Here is a 7,957-nt window from a genome sequence, read left to right as displayed (position 1 = left end):
CCACGACCCGAGCCGAAGGCAGCAGCTTAACCCACTGAGCCACCCAGGCGCCCCAATCTGACGTCATTCTTTATGATGCATTCTGATTCCTATAATTTCAGTTCAGCATGTACTATTGCATAGTTTAAACTGTTTTTAAGATCTTCTAACGTCTAAATATTTGTTCAGTAATTTGCGCTAAGGTAAGCTGACCCTGAAAAACTAGTCACTGTGGGGAAGAAACCGGTGAAGGTGGAGTAGTACGGACAAGGTCTTTCAGTGTGATAAAAATACTGTTAACTTGGATGGGACGCCTGGGTGGCTCAGTCAGCTAAGCCTCTGCCTTCAGCTCAGGTCATGATCCCAGGGTCCTGGGATTGAGCCCCACCCCGAGTTGGGCTCCCTGCTCAGGGAGGAGTCTGTTTGTCCTTCTCCCTCTGTCCTTCTCCCTCTGCCCCTTCCCCCCTCCACTTGTGCGCTCTCTCTCTCTCTCCTAAATACATAAATAAAATCTTAAAAAAAAATACTGTAGAAAGGACTCTACTAAATCCCGCAGATAATAATGACAAAAGACAAAGCAACCTTAAAGCAAATCCACATTGTAGGACTTGTGGATATATGATCTCTAGATATGTATAATCCCACTTTCCTTCTATTTCTGTGGGAAAACAAGTCTCAAAAATAATATGACTTTTAAATTATGAAAGTCTTATCACCATAAATCTGTTGCATATATATATAATAAATTCAAAATTAAGATTAGCTAAAATATGCTTTAAATGCTCAGAGACTATAAAGAGTACTTAAAATATGTAAAAATATTCAGGAAGGAATAATCTGTTCTATCGCTATGAAATAGGCCAAATTTTGTGATATTCATTAGAAACATTAAATCTGGATTCAAGAGGCAAAAAGAAGTAAAAAGTTATTACACTTACGTCAGTAGGGAAAAAAGCAAATCAAGGGGTCTTGTGTTTCAAGAAATGAGGGAAGTCAGGCTATATCCAGAAATGGTTACTGCTATTCCTCATTAGGCTTCGCAGGTCGGGGGGCGCCTGGGTGGTTCGTCATTAAGCGTCTGCCTTTGGCTCAGATCATGATCCCAGAGTCCTAGGATCAGGCTCCCTGCTCAGCAGGAAGCCTGCTTCTCCCTGTCCCACTCCCACTGCCTGTGTTCCCTCTCTCGCTGTCTGTCTCTCTCTGTCAAATAAATAAATAAAATCTTTTTTAAAAAAGGATTTGCAGGGTTTGGTGGGGTTTGGTGTAATGCAAATCTACCATTTTCCACTGCACACCAATCAGGTTTCTTTTCCTAAATCCCATCAATTCTTAATTTAATTTATTTTTAAAGATTTAATTATTTATTTATTTGGCAGAGAGAGTGAGAACAAACGGGGAGTAGGAGAGGGAGAAGCAGGCTTCCCTCTGAACAGGGAGCCTGATGCGGGACCAAAGAAAGAAAGAAAATATACATTGTGGCAATTAAAAATGCTATGGATAAAGATGAAAGCAACACAAAGGTAAGAGGAAAGCCTGGGAAGTAGGGAATTGCTGATTTATATCAGGCTGGTCTCAGGAAAGTTCTCACCCATTCAGTGACATTTGGGCAGGAACCTGAAAGAAAAGGCAAGTGAGCCATATGGATGTCTGAGGAAAGATGGTTCTAGGCAGAGCGCTCCGCGAGTTTCCTTGCTGAAGGAAACAGACACTTGTGTCTGAGGAACATTTGAGAGGCTGGTGTGTTGGGGCCAGAGTGGATGAGGGGGACAGTGGGAGGAGCGGAGATTGGAGAGGTCAGATGGGGTCTCAATCATGTGAAGTTTTCTAATCCATTTTATGGGGTTTTTTGCTTTAATTCTGAGTGAGACGAGAGAGCAAAGGCATGGGCGGACATGGCGTCTGCTCTTAACTCGATCATTGGCCATAACGTGGAGAGTAGATTCTTGGAGGGCAAGAGTGGAAACAAGGGACCAGGTGGGGGGTCGTTTCAATCATCTGGGCAGGAGGCAGCGGGGGCTCAGCCCAGGGAAGAAAAAAAAGAAATAGCTAGAATCTGAGTGTGGGAAAAAGAGAGGAATCAAGGGTGGCCTTAGGGTTTTGGGGCTGAGCATCTGGAAGGACCAAGTTTCCATTAACTGAGCTGGAAAAGAATGTGGAGAAAGCCAGCTGGGGAAAGGGATTGGGAGTGTAGTTGGATATATGCTGAGTTTGAGGTACTCACAAAATGCTGGCATTGACATGCCCCAGTCAGAATTCCCAGGACGAATAGCTCTTGGGGCCAGTCGACAGGGGGTGCGGAGACATACCCCCACCCCTAGTCTCTCCCCAACCATGAGTCTAGTGCAGAACTGCTAATGAAGGTTGTCACAGAGCCCATCTCAGGTCCCACTAAGAGACAGACAGGGGCTGTCCATTTAAACCCACCCTCCTCTCCAGCATGCTTCTCAGTGAATTTAGTTTTCTCTTTCCACCTCTACCTCTCCCCTCCTTCTATGATGATGTCCTGACACCTTAATGGAAAAGCTGGGGGTCATGGGTGCTTTGCCATTCATCAGCTCGCTCCCCCAGAGTCACCATCTTGGGACTCTCTTCAGTCTCACGGGACAGGTTTCCCCCAGTGTTCTAAGCAAAGTCCTTCACCTTGCAGAGGGAGAGGGGTCTGCTTCTCTCACCACACTGTGAGTTCTTTGTTAAGGAAAATCTAATCGTTCTTTATTTTTTTTTAAGATTTTATTTGTTTATTTGAGAAAGAGCTAGCGAGAGCACAAGTGAGGGTAGGGATGGCGGGGGGGGGGGGAGGGGTAGAAGGAGAGGGAGCAGACGCAGGGCTCCATCCCAGGACCCGGGGACCATGGCCTGAGCTGAAGACGCTTAACCCACAGAGCCACTAGGTGCCCCCAATCTAATGGTTCTTTATAAATATTTTTTGAAATAATGGATAAGTGAATGAAGGGTTTCAAGCCATTGGGCCTTCCAGCTTTCTGGATTTGGGCCCCAGAGTCCCCTCTGTGAAGGTCCAGACTGGACTGATTTTCATTCGTGCCTTGAGGAATAAGTTTTTCCACTCTTTCCCCCTATAATATTCAGGACCTACTTTTCGCACAAGAGCGAGTCGGAGGCAGCTGTGAGGTGCTATGTGAGGCCTCCACACCTGCCTCTCTGTGGGAATCAGATGCTCATACCAGGCTGTGTGGCTTTCCAACTCCATGAACACATACCACTGTGTGTGTGTGTGTGTGTGTTTCCTGGCAGAAGTGGAAAGAGCAAAGAATTGGAAAAACCTTAACTAACCACAGGCATGTCTATGATGCTCCCCCTTCCTTTCCACGCCTTTTTGATGTACTCCTCCGGCTTTCCATCCTGGAGCAGATCAAAGGAAAAGGCAGCTCCGTCCAGTTTCGCCCCTCTTCTTTTGGGACGATGGCCGCAGAGGGCGCGACCGGGCTGCAGATAGGAAACAGTACTTTTGTACAGTTCCTATAAAGAGCTCATTGTCCTTCAAAGGGCGCTCACCATGGAACAACTCACAGTAAGTTCTCTGTCAACTCAGTTTCCATAGTTTCTCACAATAATGTTTTCCTTTTGGTCCCAGATTCATCATTGTCTCCCCGACCCCTGTACCCCTCCCTGGGCTCTGAGGCTGCAGCCCTGTCAATGGACCTGCCTGGCCTCCTGTGTCCTTTGGGGAAGGACAGGGATCCCGGGATTAGACCCAGTGGGTGAGCCGCCCCCTTTACAGCCTGGAGAGAAAAGCCTCCCTCTCCCCCTTGTACCCTGAGTGTGGGGGCCTCTTTCGAGCCGCGCTCTGGGACTGGCCTCCAGGCTGCAATGTGTCTGTGCAACAACAGAGGGCACCAGTGCACGCTCTGAAGAACACTCCCAGCTCTGCCCCGAGTGCCCATGGTCTCCAGACATTCCCGGTTCAAATTCAGCCTCCGGAGGTGTTGGAATCCCCTGAGGTAGCCCGCCCACGCTGACTTCCTAGATGCACTTGCTGCACCACCTGTTACCTCCTCTTTCCGAAGGGCTGTAGACTGGTAGGGGGAAAGGAAAGCGGATTCAGGTCCCTTAGATGGCACAAGGGGACAGGATACCTGAAGGAAAGATTTAGAAGTAGTGGCAAGGGACACAATTAGTCATCTGTGGCATCTCTGCAGGCCCCTGAGGAGGATTCAAGGTAAGGTTTTATTTTGTTCTGATGGGCTAAGTCCAAGTATGGAAATATAGAAATAAGTGAGGCGCGCCTGAGTGGCTCAGTTGGTCATGATCCTGGGCTCAGGTCATGACCTCAGGGGCCTGGGATCAAGCTCCCCATTAGCCTTCCATGCTCAGCGGGGAGTCTGCTTCTCCCTCTCCCTCTGACCCTGTCCCCTCCTTGTGCTTTCGTGTGTTCTCTCTTTCCAATGAATAAATTTAAAATATTTTTTTTAAAAATTAAAAAACAAATAAGTGAAAGTAACAGGGGAGCAGAAGGCTAGCCAAGGACAAAGCACATGGTGACACCCCACCCCCACCCCTGCAACCACCATGCCACATTCCTGGATGGCATATGTGACGTTCCTCCAGCAGATTTCCAACTATCTTAATAGTTGGGGAAGGGGACAACCTTAGCTTGATAATAGCAAGTCCTTCAGTATCCCGAGGGTCTTCCTTAGCCTATGAAGTCCTTTTGGACGCTCCCTTTCTCCTTACCTCCCCCAACCCCATGGCACATAACCAATCAGTCATCCCTCCCAACTCCAGTGCAGCTCTTTCTGCCCAAGGGTCCTGACATCTCAAGAACTCTTGGCCTTCTGCTGTGCACCTCACCTACATTCAACACTACATCAAAGGGAACAAATCTTACTGAGAACCCACCGTGTGTCGTGAGACAATCCACATTTGTTGTTTTACTTCATTATAACAAAACAGATCTTCCATCCCCTCTTAAAATTAGCCAAAGAAACTAGGACCAAGAGAGTTTGGTTCCTTTACTTGCGGTCACATAGACATCAGTGGGAGATTGAAATTAGGTCCGACTCTGAAGCCAGGGCTTGCTCTCCAGACCTACAGGGAAAGCATCCGAAAACCTGGTTCGGCTTCTTTCTAAAGATGGGAAACGATCTTTGTGACTGACCACCAATTGGCTCACTCACCTGAAAGGTGTAGAGGAAGGGAATAAGAACAAAGTCTCTTAAAATAGGTATTTACAATGACCAAGAAGAAATAGATTCTCTATAGGAATTCTCAGTAGCCAAAGCTTATGTCAACCATTGCACCTTAGTTCAAGCTGCCATAGTGAATTACCATAGACCGGGAGGCTGAAACAACAAACATTTATTTCTCATGATCTTGGGGGCTGGATTCTGAGATCCCAGTGCCAGCACAGTCAGGTTCTTGGTGAAGGTTCTCTTCTTACTTCCAGATAGCCCCTTTCTCCTAGTGTCTTCAATGGTGGGGAGCAGAGGGAGAAAACAAGCTCTCTGGTATCTCTCCCTCTTCTTTTTAGAGAGAGATAGGGTGTGTACACATGAGAGAGGTGGAGGAAGGAAGAGGGTGAGGGAGAGAATGTCAGGCAGACTTCTTGCTGATCATGGAGCCCCACATGGGGCTGGATCTCACGACCTTGAAATCATGATCTGAGATGAAACCAAGAGTCAGACACTCAACTGACTGTGCCAACCAGGTGCCCCTTTCTCTGGCATCTCTTTTTAAAAAGGGATTATTCCCCTCATGAGAATTCCACTCTAAAGGCTTAATTACCTCCCCAACCCTCACTTCCAAGTATTATCATATGAGGGATTAGGGTTCCAACATATTAATTTTTTGGAAGGGGTGACACAAATCCATAGCACATTGTGAAGAGATGCTCTTCAGGAGAGAAGAAAGAATGGGTTGGAGAGGGGCAGTGGATTCCTCCCAGTTAAAAATTGGAATTCCAAGTGATTCCCCGTTATATCCTGGCCAGGTGAAATGGAGAGGATCTAAGCAGAAAGACAACAGGAGTGAGGGAAACTAAAGGGAAAAAGGAAATCTACCAAGTGCTCTTGCAAAAACACTTACAGGAGAGAAAATAAAAATATCTAATAAAAGTATGAAAAAGTATACTCTAAAAAGAACAAAAACTATCAAAATACCATGTTTTGCTTATAAAATTGAAAAGAAAATTTTAGTAACAATGTTTTATATTGATATGGGTGTTGTAAGTCCTGTATTCTTTGACTGCTAATTACGGCACAGATGTATGCAACTAGTCTACAAAGCAATTTTGTAATGATGTTAAATTTTGCAGACATTAGTTAAATATCTGTTCCTTTCTAGTTCATAGTTTTTTATTGCTACATTTAAAAATTACTTCAAAACTTAGCAACTAGAAACAATAATAAATATTTATTGTCACACATAATTTCTGCTGAACTGAATTCAGAATGGCTTAGATGGGAGGTTCTAGCTTAGGGGTCTTTCATGAGTTTGCCGTCAAGTTTTCAGCCAGAGCTACAGTCATCTGAAGGCCTCACTGGGACTGGAAAAACCACTTCTAAGATGGCACGTGGTTGCTGGTGGGAGGCTTCAGTTCCTTAATTCCGCCCTATGGAGAAATCTAGAGGGTCTCCATGACATGGCAGCTAGCTTCCCAAAAAACAAAGGATCAGATAGCAAGGTAGAAGCTGCAATATCTTTTATGACCCAGGAAGTCACACCCCATCATTTCCACAATATCCTATTGGTTACAAAGCTCAGCACTACTCAAGGTGAAAGGAGCTATGAACACTAGGAGACAAGGATCATTTGGGGCCATTTGGGAGACTGGCACCAGAGTTGCTACTTTCATGCTTGAAAGATTTGGATTTTCAAGAGCTCAACGATTAAAATGTACGCCAGCCCTTCTGTTAAGGGGATTCCAAAGTATATCTGTTTTGGGTTGTTCTTGGTACCACTTTTGAAGGTGGCTCAATTATACAATTTAGTTCCTTTACCTTGTTTGTCAGCAAGGGAGCAATGGGAAGACATCTTGGAAAATTACAAAGAAATCAAGCTTCACAGGAGATTGGTTTCAAAGTGCTAACTTCTGATTGTAGCATTCAGGAGAAGGGCTTATATGTAACCAAGATATGGATTTTAACAATGGTTGTTTTTCACAGGGAGGACCTTGTCACCTTCTACAAGATCAGCATTTACTCTCTCTCTGATTATAATATGCTCTTTCAACAGGATAGACTGGAACAAGATGCTTTTTACTCACACTTTTCTAAGATGTGAATTGCTCAGAGTTCTTCTACAGAGTCCTAGCAATTTATCTGTACTCCTTTAGAACAATTTTTACCTTGACTCCTCGGATCCTATTGATACACATGTCTAATTCAATCTCTCCATTCAAGTTACTTGAAATCCATGTTTATTTCTATTTCGTCTCTTTTCTCAATTCAGGACCTAATTTCTCTCCCCGCTCTCCAGTTTCCCCACTTTGCCTTCCCTTTATATGATCAGATAAACGCCTGTGCTCATTGCCTTAGAAGAGCCTATGAGTTTTATTCGATTTTTGTATTCCAAAAGCCCAAGCTCTTGGGAGACTCGTATTGCTTGTTAGAAATCGCTGGAAAATGCACAGAGCTCTCCCTGCTCCAGACCCGGAGAGGGCCATGTAGACAGAAAGAAGGCACATCTCAGCAACCAGAAGAGCAACCAGACGAGCTGATGACCCAGGATACCGAAGAGCAGATGGTTCCTTTGCCTCTCCATTTTGCACCACAGAAGTTACCCCGGCTGCCCAGGAAATTAGGCAAAACCCGTGGAAAAGCGAATAGGGGCAAACTGTCTGAAACTAAGTTTCTGCCACCCTATCTGAATGGAGCTTGAATCGCAGAAAAATAAGGAAGGCTACGTTTATTGCACATCCCAGTTTGTGGATCGGGATTCTTCTTTGCTTCCTCTGTTACTCAGTAAACGTTTATTAAATGAGCAAAAGAACTGAACGAATACATGAAACATACAATTCGTA

Source organism: Lutra lutra, chromosome 15 (genome assembly GCF_902655055.1).
Source record: "Lutra lutra chromosome 15, mLutLut1.2, whole genome shotgun sequence".
Classification (NCBI taxonomy): domain Eukaryota; kingdom Metazoa; phylum Chordata; class Mammalia; order Carnivora; family Mustelidae; genus Lutra; species Lutra lutra.
The sequence above is the reverse complement of the archived record's forward strand: the minus strand, read 5'-3'. Positions refer to the sequence as shown.